Raw genomic sequence first — 18,078 nt, 5'->3', positions numbered from 1 at the left:
GCTACCAGGAGTCATCCCAGGGGGAGGGGGTGGAGCCGAGGATAAGGACCTCCGTCTTGTCCGAGTTCAGTTTCAGGCGACTGATCTTCATCCATTCGGTGACAGCCTTGATTCCTTCGTGGAAGTTGGTTTTGGCAGTAGGGGGTCCTTGGTGAGGGAGAGGATCAGCTGGGTGTCGTCAGCATATGAGACGATATTGAGGTCTTGCTATCAGATGATGTTGGCGAGCGGTGTCATATAGAGGGTCAGGCTGAGGGATGATCCTTGGGGTATGCCACAGGTGATCCTGGTGGCTTCAGATCGGAATGGAGAGAGACAGACTCTCTGGGTTCTGCCGGTAAGGAAGTAGGTGATCCAGGCCAGGGCTTTGTCGCTGATCCCTGCGTTGTGGAGGCATGTGTGGAGGGTGTGGTGGCAGACGGTGTCGAAGGCAGCCAAGAGGTTTAGGAGGATGAGGGCCGCGGTACCGCCATTGTCCAGCAGGGTCCTGTTGTCGTTGGTGGCGGCGATGAGGGCAGTTTCGGTGCTGTGGTTGCTGCAGAATCCAGATTGGGATGAGTCCAGGGTGTTGTTCTCTTTGAGGAAGTGAGTCAGTTGCCTGTTGACAATCTTTTCAATGACTTTAGCTGGGAACGGGAGCAGGGAGATAGGCCGGAAGTTCTTGAGGTCCTTTGGGTCTGCATTGGGTTTTTTGAGTAGGGCGTTGATCTCATTGTGTTTACAGCTTTCCAGGTAGGTGGCGGTCTCGTAGGAGCTGTTGAAGATCTTCCAGAGTTGGGGTGCGATGATGGATCTTACTTTGTTGAAGATGTGGTGAGGGCAGGGGGCAGACAGTGAACAGGAGTGGATGGTGTTCATGATTTTGATGGCGTCCTCATCATTGACGTGGTTCCAGGAGAGCCGGTGTGGCTGGAGGGTAGTGAGTCTGAGGTGTCGGTGGCTGTAGGGGGGACTGGGTGTTGAAGCTGTCATGGATGTCTGTGATCTTGTGGTGGAAGAAGATGGCTAGAGAGTTGCTGAGGTCTTGTGACGGCAGGCTGTCGTTAGAGCTGAAGCTGGTGTTGGCAAGTTCCTTCACGATGTTGAAGATCTCTTTACTGTTTATGGCGTTTTTGTTGATGCGTTCCTTGAAAGAGGTCCTTTTGGCGGTTCGAATGAGTTGGTGGTGCCTGCGGCTGGTGTTCTTGAGGGCTGCGTGGTTGTCCGGTGTCTGTTTGTGGCATCACTTCTTCTCAAGACTTTAGCAGGTCTGTTTGGATGCCTGGAGGTCGGTGGTGAATCAGATGGCCCTTCTGTTGGTGCATCTGTTTGGGGCTTTCTTGATTGGGGTGAGGGTGTTGGTGCAGTTGGCGATCCATTGCCTGAGATTGCAGGAGGCTGTGTCAGTGTCGATGTGGTCGGTCAGTGGGTCTCGGGTGAGGGTGGTTATTAGCTGGTCTTTGGTGACCTTGTTCCAGCTGCAGTGGGGGATTCATTGTGGGTTGTTGAGTGTGGTGTGCTTCTCGAAGGAGAAGTGGATGCAGGGGTGGTCGGTGCAGTGGAGTTCGGTGGTATGGCTGAACGTGACGTGGTTGATAGCAGAAAAGATGGGGTCGAGTGTGTCCAGCAGAGTGGGTGGGTGTCATAACGAGCTGTTTGAGTCCGAGGTTGTCGAGGTTGTCGAGCAGGGTGGTGGAGTTGCTGTTGTTGGCGTTCTCGAGGTGGAAGTTCAGATCTCCGAGGAGGATGTAGTCTGTGGATGTGAAGGCGTGTATGCTGATGACGTCGGTGATGGAGTCGCTGAACTGTGGACTGGGTCTGGGAGTCTGTAGACAAGGGTTTCTCTGAGGGTGGTGTTGGGGTCAAGGTGGATCTGGAAGAGCAGGTGTTCAGCAGCGCTGACGGTGTCTTTGGTGCTGGCTGAAATTCTGGGGGTATTCCTGTGGACGATGGCGATTCCACCTCCTGGTCCGTCGGTGAAGTCAATGCGGTTGGTCTTGTAGCCATCTGGGATTGCGATGGCAAAGTCGGACACCAAGGAGGGGTTCATCCAGGTCTCCATCAGGCGACATCCGGGGAGTATGAGTCGAGTAGGTGCCAGAGTTCGATGGTGTGCCTGTGGACGGAGTGGGTGCAAAGTAGTATGCATCTGAGATGGTTGCGACCTGCCCTGGTGGAAGGGGCAGGATGTGCAGGTGTTTGGTGGCTGGTGAAGCTGCAGCTTCGGCAGGCGAAGGGTCCGTGGGTGAGCTTTGAGTGGCCTGGAAGCAGGTGGGTGATCAGCATGGGTTGAGTTCGTGGAGGATGTTGGCGTCGTAGCGGCGTCGGGCGTTGAGGTGCTCACGGGCGCCAGGGGGTCTGGCGCTGAGCACAGTCCAGGCACGGACAGGCGCAGACAGGCTTGCCTTAGGTGCAGCTGCACAGCGGCCACCATTAAAAAGGGGAGATGGGGGAGGAGCAGCTGGGAGGGGGGTACGGGGACGAACGGGCGAGCGAGGGGGCAGGGCGCAGGGGATGCAGTGGTGGGATGGGGAAGAGGCAAAGAAGGCAAAGAGAGCTAAAAAGTAAAAAAAAAGAGCTTCAGGGAATAAAAGAGCTGAAGAGGTAGATTAAGTGGAGACAGCAGACAAGCAGAAAAATAGGCAATGGGGAAAAGCAGACCGATCAAAACACAGAGTACTGAAGGCACGAACCCACGGCAGCAGCGAGGGCGGGAACACAGACACAGTCCTGTGGAGCTGCGGGGCATGGGGAGAGACCCGCCTGGAACAGGGTCAAGGGTCGCTTGAATGGGACGGGTTGACAGCTACAGTCCGGCACTGAGTGCAGTCACAGTGAAGCAGGAGCAGTATGTGTCCGTGACAGTCCCAGGAGTCAACTGAAAGCTTGGACCCCAAAAGGGGAAATTCACACTATAGAAATGCCCCACGAGCAGCGGCAGCATGCTAACACTAAAAGGAGGATGAAAGTCAAGTGCAAAATCCACTCCACTGAGGAATTGGTATTCGCAAGCACAGACCTGAGCAAGGAGCCTTGTTGAATGGCAAGGCTGATATCCTCTGGGGCCAATGTCGTTGGGCATGCTTACTCACCACCACAGTCTCTAGTAGAGAAGCATGCGATCCACGCTGATATGTATGCCTGGGGAGAGGCTAGTAATCACAGATTGCCACCCCCCAGTACCACCGGCAGTCCCTGTAAATGCACTAAAATTGGGCCGCAAATCAACACAATCCTCCAGGGGGGCTCCATCAAGCCACACCACTCAATTAAGAGAAGCCTCAGTGGGCAACACGAGCCACGATATTCTACTGGTGCAGGAGAATATTCACCAACAGCGGTCTAGAGCAGAAGGGGGAGACGGGAGCTCCACAAGGGTGAGTCAGGCTAATGCTCTCAACTCAGCTGCACTCCAATTTGTCAGGTGAGGGCCACGAGGGAAGCTCAAGGGCAATGGGGAAATCACTCATATCGCTCGGTGCGGCATGGTGATGAGCAGTCATGGGGACCCACGCACAGTGGGTGTAACGGCAAGTCATCCGATCAGAAACACTTAACCCTGGGCCAACGACTCCATTAGCAAGTCTGCCTCCTGCTGATCAGTGGGCTCACAAATTCTTCCAGGGGCTGTGCGTGGCGGCTCCACACATGGTTATGGTTCACCAATCCCGAGGGGGCTTACAGGCTCCCAGTTGTTGAAGGAAGCCAACATGCGAGCAGAGCAGGCCCCCTCTGATCCACAACATCGCAGTATGAGCTGCGAGATCACTGAGGTGGGCAATGAAAGTGAAATGGACAGCAGTCTCTCCTGGTGCAAGTGTTGGGCTGCCAGCATGATCTATGGTTCTTTGCTTGCTCCTACAGGCCATCAATCCATCAGAAATTCTGTCAAGGGGTGCCAGTGTGGCAGTTTTTCTGGGTGCAAGGCTCAGATATTGCCAGATGTAAGAAATGGTCCATTTCTTACATCTAGGTAGATATTTGTCAAATCTACCTTTGCTGCTCTTTTAATATTGGTGGAGCGAGCAAAAGACACAATAAACTTTCATTCTTGCTCTCTCACCCAATTTTATTTTCACTAGCACTCACTTTTCTTTCTCACAAGCACTGTGAGGTGTTGTCCAATAAATGAAGTTCAGACAGGCAGAGGAGAATTTAGAGGAAGTTTAATGTAATACATAAACTAGGGACCTCATCCTCCAGAGACCAGCAGGCAACTGACTCAGGGAAGGTGGAACATCTTGAATGAGGCACATTCTAGGATAGAACATAAGTGATACACAGAAGGCAAAGGGCAGTACATGTAAGGGAGGTAAAGGATACCACAAGACCGCCCTCTTATCAATAATGTAAAACTAAAGAGAATGAAACCACAAGAAAATAAAGTACAGTAAAAAGGAACTCAGTCCATGAAGCGAGAAGGAACAAATCTTTCTCTTGTAGATCTTCTTACAGGACTAGAAGTTGAAGGTACGGGAGAGTGACTAGAAACATTATCTTCAATATTCTTGGTGCGACACACAGCTATTCTGCTGAGATTCCACACCTTATGATCTTGTGTCTTAACAGCATTGCCTAGAAGTTTTATAACCTTAATCGGTTGGCTGAATTTCGAAATGCCAAACTTTCTTTCTGGCAATTTAATCCTCACAACATCTCCCACACGCACAACAGTTTTTTTAACAGCTTTCCTTATGTCATACTCATTCTTCCTTTTCACCATCTTTCCCAACTCCTTCTCCTTCCAGTCACTGCCAAGAGTTTCATTAACCCCAAGCTTGGTGGAAACCCAAGAAGGTTTGAGAGGAGTGCAAGGAGACCTTCCTTTGAACAAAACGAAGGGTGACACACCTGTAGAGGAATGGGAGGTAAACCTATATTCACACACTTTCTTTTTGATAGCCTCCTCCCAATTGTAGCTGGAAACCAAAGCCAATTGCATAGTTTCTTTCAGGACTTTGATGAATCTCTCTACAACACCGTTGCTTTCTGGATGATAAACAGAGGCACGCTTGTGTAGAATGCCTCTCTCTTTTAGAAAACTCTCAAACAGGCCAGAAATGAATTGCACACCATTATCGGTGAGTACTGAGTTAGGTAGACCCTCACTTGAAAACAATTCATCTAAAAAATTAACCACAGAAGAGGAATCTACCTTGTTTACAATTTTAATAAACGGTCACCTAGAAAACATGTCCACACATACGATAACATACTTGTCTTGACTGCCAACTTTGACAGGGCCCAATATATCCAACGAGACATCAGCCCAAGAACCAGTCGACCGTTTCCTGATAACCATAGGTTGTGTTCTACATTTGAGTATCTTATCACTCATAGAGCATTGTGGACAATCTCTCACTGTTCTTTCAATCTCAGTGTCCATGGCAGGCCACCAATAGATTTCCCTGACTCTTGTTTTGGTTTTTGCAATGCCCATGTGACTAGAGTGTGCATAGTCCATAATTTTATGTCTTAATTTAATTGGAGGAATAAGTCTACTACATCTCATTAAGACACCATCCACCAAAGACAACTGATCTTTCACGGTCCAAAAACTCTTCACATAATCATTGCAATCTTTCTTCAGACACCAACCATCACGAACAAATGCAATGACTTGCTGAAGATCAGAATCAGATCTTATTTCATTTATCCACTCATCCTCCGTAATGACACCCTCGGTGACCACACAAACTTTCAAATCTTCTGACAAGTCTTCTTCACATAAGGAGAAGTCATCATGTTGTTCAGAAATAGCCTCACCCGTAAGCCTGGACAAACAGTCTGCTAGTATGTTGTTAGACCCAGGCAAATAAGACACATCAAATTCAAAATCTTGCAACGCGACAACCCATTTCCTTATCCTGTGTGAGATGCAATCAATACCCTTTTTTTCAAAAACTTCTTTGAGAGGTTTGTGATCAGAGATAACAGAAAATCTTTTGCCCCAGACACATTTCTTTAACTTATGAACTGCCCAATAAACAGCCAGAGCCTCTTTTTCCACCACAGAATAATTTTCCTCAGCACCTCTTAGAGGTCTAGAAATGAAGAGTATATTGTTGTCAACTTCTTCACCTTCCTGCAACAGAACAGCTCCAATGCCCTTGCAACTGGCATCAGTCATGATATAGGAATCTTTGGTGGGGTCAAAGCTGGCAAGATTTTGTGCATTATTGAGACAACTCTTGATAAGATCGTACTCTTCACTACAACCTTTGTCCCAAACAAATTCTTGTCCTTTTTTGAGCAAACTTCTCAACTTTTCAGTTTTCTGGGCAAAACCTGGAACAAACTTATTATAAAACTCTGACATCCCAAGAAACTTAACCAACTCATCCTTATTACTGGGAAATTTAAGATTTGATATAGCTTCCACCAATGAGGGCTTAGGTTTGATACCAGAGCCCGAAACAAGATGTCCAAGATATTCAATTGTCTCAACTCCCAATTTACATTTGTCTAACCTAAGCGTGAGACCCGCGTCTTGCAACCTACGTAACACCGCACACACCCTGTCATCATGTTCTTTAGAGCCAACGCCGTGGACTAAGATGTCATCTTGATAAACCTTGACACCACATAAACCATCTAAAACACCCTCCATCACTCTTTGAAATACCGAGGCCGCAGATATAAGGCCAAACGGCATCCTAAGAAATTTAAAAGTTCCAAAGGGAGTGATGAAGGTTGTGAAATCTTGACAAGATGGGTGTAGTTTTATCTGGTGGTAAGCAGAGGATAGATCTAATGTAGAAAAATGTGTGGCCCCACCTAAAGAAGACAGCATTTCAGTTATGTTCGGGAGGGGATAATGGTCGACAATCACAGCTTTGTTTAACTCTCTCATATCTATGCATAATCTTGCCTCGCCATTGGCCTTACGGACCATCACTACAGGAGAAACCCATTCTGTACTTTCAACTTCTTCTATCACGCCATTGTTTTTCAGTTTATCGAGTTCAGCTTTCATTTTGTCACGAACCAAAAGTGGGACATTTCTTACTTTTGCCACAATAGGAACAGAGTTTTCTTTTAATTTTATCAAATGAAGGTATTTTTTAAGACACCCCAGTTCTTTAGAAAAACTCCAGGATATCTTTTTGCCCAACCAGTATGATCTGAGACAACTACCACTTTAACAGGTATTTCTCTCAAACACACAGAGGGAGACTGATTGGGATCAAGATAGACCCCAAGGTCTCTTTGATGTTCCCAACTGATGAGGGAGTCTCCTTCCATGGAAACGTAAATTTTACCGGCTGTGACTCTCCCTTTGAAGTCAACGGAACCAAGGAAGTACCCTAACAGGTTTATTATTTTGCCACCATACCCTCTAGGAATTAGGTCTGGTTTGAGTAACTTTACTTTATTACGTAAATATTTCTCAAAAAACAGCCTGGGAATAAGTGTGATCTTGGTGCCTGAATCAAATAATATGTTAACAGGACATCCCTCTATGAAAACATCTTCCATGGGGCCATCAATACCAACCGCATTTACTTGGGATACAGTTGAATCTGCTTGTTCTGGTTCATAAATATCTACCACACGCACCTTCTTTTGAGCTTTACTGGACCTACAACATTTTGTGAAGTGCCCTCTTTTCTTACAAATAGAACACGTAGCTTTCCATCCAGGACAATCTTTGGCATTGGCCAAGTGGCCCACATTTCCACAACGATAACACTTGAAATTAGTCAACTTGACTTCTGAACTAGGATTTTTGTTATCATTGGAGTTTCCTGTTTCTGAAGTGTTAGACTTTTGGGATGTAGGAACTGAGAAGGTCTTTATTTCTTTTACCTCAGTAAACCCTTTTTTTTCTTCTGAGGTGTTTTTACGGATCACCTCAGAGCAAGTATTAGAGTGCTCATGTAACTTAAGAGCAGTGATAACTTCATGTAAACTTGGGTTGTCTTTTTGCCAAAGACTATCCTTAGCTTTCTCGAGAGATGAACCAAGCATAAGCTGGTCTCTAAGTCTCTCATCTAACGTACCAGCAAAGGAACACGTAGAAGCAAGTTTACGAAGAGAAGTAACATATTGTTCTATGGTCTCATTTTGTTTTTGCATTCTTTTACCAAAGTGAAAACGCTCTAAAACCATGCTTAATTTTGGGAGATAGTGAAGGTCCATCTTTCTTATGCAAACTTCATATTCATTGAGTGTGTTAGCTTCAGCATCAGGCAGATCAGGTAAATTTTCGAAAACGTCTTGGCCCTCTGAGCCCAAACAATGCATAAACAATGAGGACTTCCTCTCCGCACTGAGGGAAGTACCACACACTCTGGCATAGTGAGCAAAGACCTTCTTCCACTTGAGCCAAGGAATGGGAGGATCTCCTGGCTCAGAAAGGAAAAAAGGAGGGGCGGTGACATTTTGCATGTTTAAACAATGAGAGAAAAATGCCCTAACAATAATCTGAGAGACCGTAAGACCTCGGTGCTGCTGTTTGAAAGAGGAGTTAGAGTAATAAAAGCTTTAACAGAATGTAGCTTGTAAATAAGGTACAATAAACCAAAAACATATGGAGATAGGGTGTTGTGCCGGTCAGTGAAAGTAAAACTGGCGAGTTTCTACTGGAATGTAAAAGAAACTTTTAAGATTTGTGGTTCAATTCAGGTATCAGGTATGAGTCTCGCAACAGTCTTTGTTCAGTTCAGTGAGTACAATGGTGCCGATGAAGATGTTTTTTTTGTTTATTTTTTTTTTTTATTGTCCAATGAACAAGAAAAACCGAATAGTAAAGCACTAGGAATAGCTGTTGGTCTCTGATAGGCAACAAGCGTGGCTTACCGCTTGTTGCGTGAAGGAGTTTCTTTACTGTCCGTTGGGTGACAGGAGTTTCTTGTAAAGATGCGGCGGAGGTACACTGATGCTGTGTCGATCAGCGAAGGCAGGACCGGCAAAAATGGCGGAGGACGTTATGACGTCAAGGCGTGGCGTGTCTGCGTGATGAGCGCTTCCTCTCAGTGTTGACTGCGGTGGAGCTGAGGAAGACGGGGAGAGCTCGCGCGTTGCTAGGATGCAGTTCAAACAATGCCGTTTGAGCAGCGACGGTGAGCAACTCGCTTCAGGTTAAATAATAAATATTTACCAGGTTTCACTCGCAGCAATTTGATGAGAGATTAAATTATAAGGTTCCCATGTAGAAATACGAGCAGTAGCCACAGTCTTCCCCCAAAAAATAGTCCACGAATCCAGGAGGGTAGCGAAGTTTATCGCTGGTTCAATTTCCCACAATAAAAGAATGAACAGTACCTTTGGTTGCTCTCTTGCTGGTGAGGTGAGGCAGGTTTTTGAAAGATTCTTGAAGAACTTGATATCGTCTTGTTATGGATAATCGAGTTGAAGTTCCACAGAACAAACAATGTTCGAGGTGTATGTGAGTTGAGGTCCCTGAGCGTAGGTCTGGTCCAATCTTCGCCAAAATGAGGTGTTGTCCAATAAATGAAGTTCAGACAGGCAGAGTAGAATTTAGAGGAAGTTTAATGTAATACATAAACTAGGGACCTCATCCTCCAGAGACCAGCAGGCAACTGACTCAGGGAAGGTGGAACATCTTGAATGAGGCACATTCTAGGATAGAACATAAGTGATACACAGAAGGCAAAGGGCAGTACATGTAAGGGAGGTAAAGGATACCACACACTGCAAATCAGTCACTCTTTTACTTACCAACTGGTACCACTGACATTTAAACCATACTGGTCTCTACCACGTTCTCAGGAGGTCATGAGATCAGACCTTCTTAACTTACCGGTAGATGGTTCACAGAAATCCCAAATGATGAAGGGCGGTTCCGAGTGGTGACTGATGGGTATCCTGATAGGTCTCATAGGGATCACAGGACATTTTTCTATGTCATTTCTGTCAAGTGGGTTGTTGCAGACAGTATCAGTTTAATGTGTCACACATAGATTTCTATTTCAGACCCTTTGACACTTTTGTGTTTCATATTTCAATTTAGGGAATGTGTCTCTGTGTGGTCTTTAAACTCCCTTAGGCCCCCCTTTACTTGATTGTTTTTTATGCCTGGAGATGACACATTTATGCCAGGCACACGATAGTAGGTGGGAATGACCCCTGGGCATGCCCCAACCAAGGGGTGATGGATCTGCACTAACCCTACCCAATTTGAACATTTTCAATATGGCTTCAGTCTTTGGCCACACTAAACTTCATCTTTGAGGGTTAGGAGTGTGTGTAGGGAGATCCTGTGGTAATCGTAGTGACCTTCCACATTTAAAATAAAAATCCAGTTTTAGTCAGTCCCTGTACCCTCGTTAATCCCAGAGACGTAAGTCTGATAGGGCAAAACTGAGCTTTCAGCAACCTGACAGGTCTACACACAACTTGTATTGCCAGTCTGTGTCCATCCTTTGAAGTGCACATTCAAATTCATATGAACAACCCCAGCACACTTGCCAAGCAGGTTTTGATACCTCAGCTGGATTTGGTACTGTGATGTCAAAAAGAACTTAAATGTGATGGAGGACAGTCTGGCTAGATGCACAAAAGATTGGTGCAGGCCTGATTGTTACTTGCATCTGCTTGTGCAAGGGTAGGTATCTTTGAAATGAATCACGCTTTTGGACCCATCTCACAAGTCATCCTGTCAAGGGCACTACAACACCTCACCACACCAAGGGATTTAGGGGCAGATGTATCAAGTGTTTTGCATGTCGCAAATGCTGCGAATCGCTATTTCCAAGCGTTTGCGACGACAGAAAGTGCAAATGGCATGTATCAAAGAAATCGCATCGCATAATAAGAATTCGCAATTTTTGCGAATTCTTATTTTGCGAGAAGTTTTTTGCGCAGAATATATAGCGATTTCTAATTTTGCATGTTCCTAAAAATGCGAAAATCGCAAAATACAAATCGCTATTTAAGAATTCGCAACCAAGATGTAACAAAAAATCGCAAATAGCGAATTTACAAAAATTGCAAATTAAGAAATCGCATTTATCACCAAATAGAAGCAGGTGTTAAAAAATTTTTTTTTTAAAAAGGATCCCAGAATGCATTTTACAAAATTTCAAAATGGCGGGATTGTACCTGATTGCCAGGAGGCTGCGCATTCAAGCTCTTGCCCATAGGAGACAATGACAGGAGAGAATCTTCAGAATACGCATAACGCTGTTCCAACAGACTCAGGAGGAGTTCTATGAAAAATACCGACTACATCCTCTCACCATTTTGGACCTGATACATGAATTGGAACCTTATTTGACACATCCAACAGGCAGAACACAATCAATACCAACACATGTGCAGGTATTGTGCTCACTGCAGCTTTTGGCTTCTGGCTCATTTCAAAGAGTAATTGCAGAGGTTGGTGGAGTGTCACAGAGTGCCCTATCACGTTTTTTTCATGTGTTCCTGGATGCAATGCTAAGGAGACTCCAACATCATATATACTTCTCTAATACGCAACAAGCCATACAGGAAACAAAGTTGGATTTCTATCAAATAGCCAGATTTCCACATGTGATTTGATGCTTTGACGGAACCCATATTGCTATCACTCCACCTGCAGCCATAGAATATGTTTTCCGGAATCGAAAAAGCTACCACTCGCTCAACATCCAGATCATATGCAATGCCAAAAACATAATTTATGACATTGTAGCAAAGTTTCCAGGGAGTACACATGACTCTTTCATCTTCAGACATAGCGCAATTCATAGACGTCTCAGTGCTGGTCAGTTTGGAGATGGATACCTGCTAGGTGAGTAACACTCATGCAAACATCCATCCATCCATCCATCACAAATAAACGGAACATACAGTTACTATTTTCTCTCTTACTTGCAGGTGATAGTGCCTATGCAGTGCGTGATTTTATCCTTACACCCTACTTAAATCCTGCAAATGCAAGTGAAAGACGTTACAACAGGGCACACCGGTCCACACGTGGTGTCATTGAACGTACATTTGGAATATTGAAAAGCCGTTTCAGATGCATACACAAAAGTGGAGGTGCATTGCAAAACAATCCAGAAACGTGCTGCAAAATTGTTACAGCATGTGCAATTCTGCATAACATGGCAATTCGTAAAGGCACAGAAATTGAAGTGAGTGACTCTGACTCATCTGATGATGATGATATCCCTCTACCGAGAATGGCAGTGGCAGGAGTAGGAGCCATGGCTGGCCGTCAAAGAAGGACAGAGATTACAAGAAATTATTTTTAGGTAAGAAAAAAGTAACTACTAACTTTAGTTTGCAAATGTTGTTTTTATTCACAACATACAAACTCTTATGCTTTAAGTTGTAAACATTTCTTTCAAAAGATGAAACTTAAAATTCCCATACATGGAATGAAAATAAACCTTTCACTATGCATTTCAGCTGCATAAGTTACTAATGACCAAGTTATTTTTTGCCGTGGCGGCTGGTAGCATGTTGCTCCTGTGAAGGCATGGCTTCCTGCTCAGGTCCGGGAGTAGAACGCCTTCCACTTCTGCGTTGGCCCATTTGGTTAGTTGGGGTAGGGTTTCTACTACTACTCCTACTGGAGTTGTCCTCACTTTCTCCAGAGCATAGGAGAGCGCGTGCACCTGAGTTTGTGGTTTGCATACTTTCCAAAACAAGGGTCATTTTGTCTACACTCTTCGCCATTTCACGTGTGCAGTCAGTTAATTCTCGCTGCAGGTTGATGCTGCGCCGCGTGCAATTGCTTGTAACTGCACAAAGCCTGTTGACTGCTTTGGTGTAGGTATGCATCCTGGTTTGTGCAGCCTGTGCAGCCCTGTTACGTGCATTTTCAGTTTGTAAAAGGGTCAGGCAGAGTTTGTCGATTGATGCAGCCATGCTCTCCTGATTTTTATTAGATTTCAGTAGCTGCCTATTTATTGATCGGAGTGCTTTATGTTGCAGGCGATGTACGTGGAGCATGTCCTGCTCAAGGCCAGCAAAACAGTGCCTCCTTCACTTGGTCCTCTGTTGCTCCCACATGCCTCCAGACGGAATGAGCGTGCCCTCCTAGGAGTTTGTGGTTGCTGGTGTGAGTCCTGAGGGGACACTGTGACTGTGTCATTGGGAACTGCAGCTACATCAGGATTTTCTTCAACTCCCATTGATTCCAGAGGTGCAATATGTCTGCGCTTCCTGTGTGTGTTCCTATTTTGTACAGGGGCATCACTGACTACTTCATCTGTGTCAGGCGTTAAATGAGGAGGAGAACTTTCAGATTCATTTTCTGGCCTGGAGTCTCTTGTATGTTCTGTGGATATAGAGTGTGAAATATGAATTTGTGTTTCTTTCAAATAAAATGATTTCATTGCAGAAAACAACTTGTACTACACTGCTTCAGCATGCCAAATTAATACTTGTTCAAATAACATGTGTTACTGTGATGAGGAATGTGACAAACTTAATTGGACTACAACTCCCATGATGCATTGCTCACTTCTGGTTTTACATTGTAAGTCAAATAATATTTATCAGACAATGAGTTTCTGCACAGGACACACACACATTCTTTACACACATTCATTGATTACATTTGCATTCAGCTTACCTTGTGTAGTTGCAGTAGGGTCAGAGCTATCAATGGTGCCCACTCCACTCACCTCTCTGGTAGCAGGGTGGATTCTATCAGCTCCTCATGGGGTGTTGGTTGGTCCACAGTAGAAGTCCCACCACCTGTTTTGTTTGCCTCTTTAATTCTGTCAGCAAGTCTCTCTTTTGATCTGAGTCTCATATCGTACCACCTTTTTTAAATTTCATCAATGGAGCGAGTGGTGACTCCTACAGAGTTCACTTTTTCCTGGATCTTCAGCCAGATTTTCCTTTTCCTGGAGTCAGGAACTTTGAGTGCTTTTTTTCCAAATAGTTCCTCATGGTTACACACCATTTCCTCTATGAGGATTTCTTGCTCCTTTTCTGAGAACTTTTGCTTTCTTTTTCTTTTTTCCAAAGCCATTTCCTCCTGTGCCTTCTGTGCCTCCATTGCTCACCAAACAGGTCTGCTCTGCCTCAGAACACTCTTCCAACTGCCACTGGGTGTGGCTCTGGGAAGCAGACGCAAGCAATCACTGAGACTTCCTGGTTGTGATGTCTTCAGGCAGGTTCCTGCATTGCATGATCTCGTTTTTGCGATTTCTTAATTTGCGAAATTCGCTAATTAAGAAATCGCTATTATTTCGCAATAAATTCTGCGATTTTTAAGGAATCGCACATTTATCGCAGATTTGATCATACATCCCATTTTGCGATTCTGAAATTGCGATTCGCTAAAAATCGCAATTATGGACTTGCAAAATGGAATCTTGATACATCTGCCCCTTAGTCTCTATGATCAGAGCAAGTTCACATCTTATTCACACCCATCGAAAAGATCATTCCTGGTGGGCAGAAGGGAGATAGCAAAATGCAGATTTAGCTTCCAGGGACATCAGGTAGAGCAAACGTGACTTTTTGAAAGTCATCTTTCCAAAATATTTATAACAAATCCAACTTAATCAGTGAATTGGACTTGCAATAAATATTTTTAAAAGTGCAACAATTACATTTGAAACTGTTTCCTAGGCATAAATAGAGTTCATTCAACTTAATAGTGTATCCAAATGCTTACCTACAGAACAGCCAGTCCTGCTACACTGAAAATAGCTTTGAGGTGCTATTCACTGTGAGCACATGTAATATTAAACTTTTAAATATAATGCACTCGGCTTTAGTGACATGTCCTATTTTTAAGTGCAATGCACCCTGCCTTAATGGGCACTAAGGCTGACTTAGGGATGACTTTAAAAATTTGAAAGGAAAGTTTTAGGCCTGTGAAAGGGATTATTTTGACAGGTAGAATTTGCAGTTTAAATGTACACTGCAATGCTGCTGGTGACAGGCCTACAGTCATGGTTACATTTTTACTGTACTGGAGGGCACAATGGGTGCTGGCGTCCACTTGCAGCATTTTAGTTACAGGCCCTGAGTATACCTTGGACTTATAGGTAAGTTAAATATGCCAATTATGTGTCTACCAATTTCATCATGTTGAAAGGAGGAGAACAACCACTTTACCACTAGTTAACAAGGGTAAAGTGCACAGAGTTCTACACCCAGCAAAAATAGAGTTCAATAAAAAGGCAAAAAATAATCTGGGGTAAACCTGCAGAAAGGGCACATTTCTACTAATATGTAATATTTTATCAGCTCTCTCATAATTAATTGTAAATTTGAAATACATAGATACATACATTTTAAAATGCTTGGCATAAAGTATTTATCAGTGTTGACCATATCTTATGTCCTAGTGAGGCCTGTGTCAGATGAGTTATGTTTGTATCACAGATTCCAATCAAATTGCTTGGAGAAATTCAATGGTACCTACCAGTCTTAAGGCAGTTTTATTTACGTCACAAACCATGAAGCAGGTCAAATCTTCTTAGGGAGCAGTGTGCCTGATTATTTCTTGTTTCTACACCAACAGCCAACCTTGACCATCTTTTGGATCAGGTCTGGAGACCACAATAGGCGCACACACCCACCAACGTCTATCTGAACCTAAATCATGAAACACTAGAAACATCCCCCCATGAAGCAGTGGAAGATTCTACACGAGCATTGCATTTCAGAAGTATCTAGGTGATAAGTACTGTAATATTAGACACATTCTTTACACACATCCATAAACACCTACACAGTGCATGATACCGACCACAAATAAAAAATTTGGTAGTGTAGATTTGAAGGGGTTGTAACCCTGAAGAATGCCACAGCCTTATTAAGGCAATCTTTTGGAAGAACATAACGCCTACAGAGAACAAAAAGGTCCTTAACAAACCTTCTTGTTTTTAATCTTTCTACAGGGGAGCACAACTACAGTTATCATAACATGAAGCAACCTGTTACATCCCAAGATCAGGTGCCATTTACAATTATCTCAATCCTCACTGAATCAGTCTTGGTAATACATGATAGGCGGACTTTTCAAGAGAACATTTAACCTCCAGGAAGCAGTTACCTCTCAGAAGCCAATCCCAATCTGGAATTCCCAATGTTCTGGTAAACAGGAAACCCTATATTTAAGAATAATCCTCTCAGTGTAGACAAGAGCACCATGTCCTAAAATGTTTGGCATGGCTTTCTATCCTGTTCATATAATGGTCTCTGAATATATATAATTAATTCATACACCATTATCCAAATCAGTATCAGGTTCCTTGTTCCTTTGAGCTATATTATTTTATCATCAATCAGTCTTTTTATATAAGATTCCTTTATTATACACACTTTTGCTTCTATTTCTGCATATCTTTATGTTGTTTATATCTTAAACTGCATTTCTAGTCAAATGTATTTTGAGATGTTATAGTCCTTTATGCAGGAAAATATTTAAAACATCAAGATTATCTAGGAACAAAAATTATGATGTCAGATATCAATTCAATGAACAGTCTCTAACATTAATTAAACGTTACATGCATCAGTTGTGCATACCTTATGCTATGTCTATCACTTGCTTTATCTAAACCATTTTCTAGAGATCTTTGTATCTGCAAACTTCTGAATTGACTTATCTCAATCAGTAAATATTTGTGACAGTCTTGTAGAATCCATGGCAGTTTATTTCTCCCATTCAATGTTATTCCAATCTTATACTTGACATGTCAACTGTGAATTTTTCCTTTCGACTATGATATATTTATGTTCCATCCAAATTTGTTATTACCTTTTTACTGCAGAGGGTTAATTGCCATTGCTAAATATTTGCATGTGTTTATTTTTAACAGTAAGAAACACAACTTAATTGTTCATTGAGTCCCTTTGGTGCAAGTGATTGTAAATTATTGAGTCACTAAGTCTCCTTTTTCATTTATAATTTCATCTTGTTTCCACCTCTCGGCAATGGCAACATGTGATCAATCAATAGAAATCTTACTAGAGATGTTGTATGTTTTTTCGGTAAAGTGAGGTACTACTGGAGATGATTGGGTTTTTCATTAAATATTAGAACAATGTTCTGTAAATCAAATGTTTGCTTTTTCCAATATCCACCAAGTCTCCCTATCGTACAAAATAATTTTAGCAGATCAGAAGATCTTGACTCTTGTATTTCTTGCCACTGTATGGCTGTGAGAATAAGTCTGATTCAGTTATGGTGCAGTTCAGCCATGGTATGCTTCCATTTTCCGTTATATTAAAGTTTGTTGCATTGTTGCTTGACTTCTCCATTCTGACCTCACAAACAAAATTCCTGAAATGTATGTTTTTCTTGGTGATCAGCCGTATTTTTCCTCTTACCATTAAAGTAAAGCCTCCTTACCCATAAAAGTGTTCCCATTATTTTAATTATTTTGTTTATCCTCTTTGGTAGTAAAGACAATTTTGTTCTAAATGTTACAAGAATTTCTTTTCCTTCACTAATGCATCTAATATCATATGTCTGGTCTTAGGTTTTGTATTAATGCCTTCATCAATAGAGAATACTTATAATGTCTGTTTCTGAACATATCCTTCATTTTGTACCTTTTGGATTCAAATTCTTGCTCAACAGAAATAGTTCTATCTAGTCCCAGTAGATGGCTGTATGGTAATGTCTTTATCCTAGATTGTGCTTGGAAGCTCATTTGATGTAAATAGTTATTTTTATCACTAGATTTCCTCTAAATGGTAGTGCTCTTGCAATGTAACATTACATTCAGATAACATACATGGGATTTACTATTAATGATTTAAAATATTATTCTTAGGTTGATATTATTCAGCTAATAATAGAAAACGATCAATTCTTCTTTTTGACCTTCTCATACAGCAAAGAGATAGTCTAGGGACCTGAGTCACAAAGGTAAACTTACACTTTCGTTTACATTTACGATTGTTTGCTGTTCACAAAGGGATTTACTAATAGTATCTTTACGAATGCAGAGTCTCTGCACATAAAAAGATAGGCTTTATTATTTGCGAAGAATCTTCACTAGAAAAGATACTATTCGTTAATACCTTTGTGAATAGCAAACAATCATAAACTTACACAAAAGTGTAGATCTACCTTCGTGAATCAGGGCGAGGCTTCAAATCCACATATATGTATTTACTGGAAAAACATAGGTTGAAATCATGTTACAATTAGGTATCGTAATA

This window comes from Lissotriton helveticus, chromosome 11, assembly GCF_964261635.1.
Source record: "Lissotriton helveticus chromosome 11, aLisHel1.1, whole genome shotgun sequence".
Taxonomy (NCBI): Eukaryota; Metazoa; Chordata; class Amphibia; order Caudata; family Salamandridae; genus Lissotriton; species Lissotriton helveticus.
Note: the sequence above shows the minus strand (reverse complement) of the source record.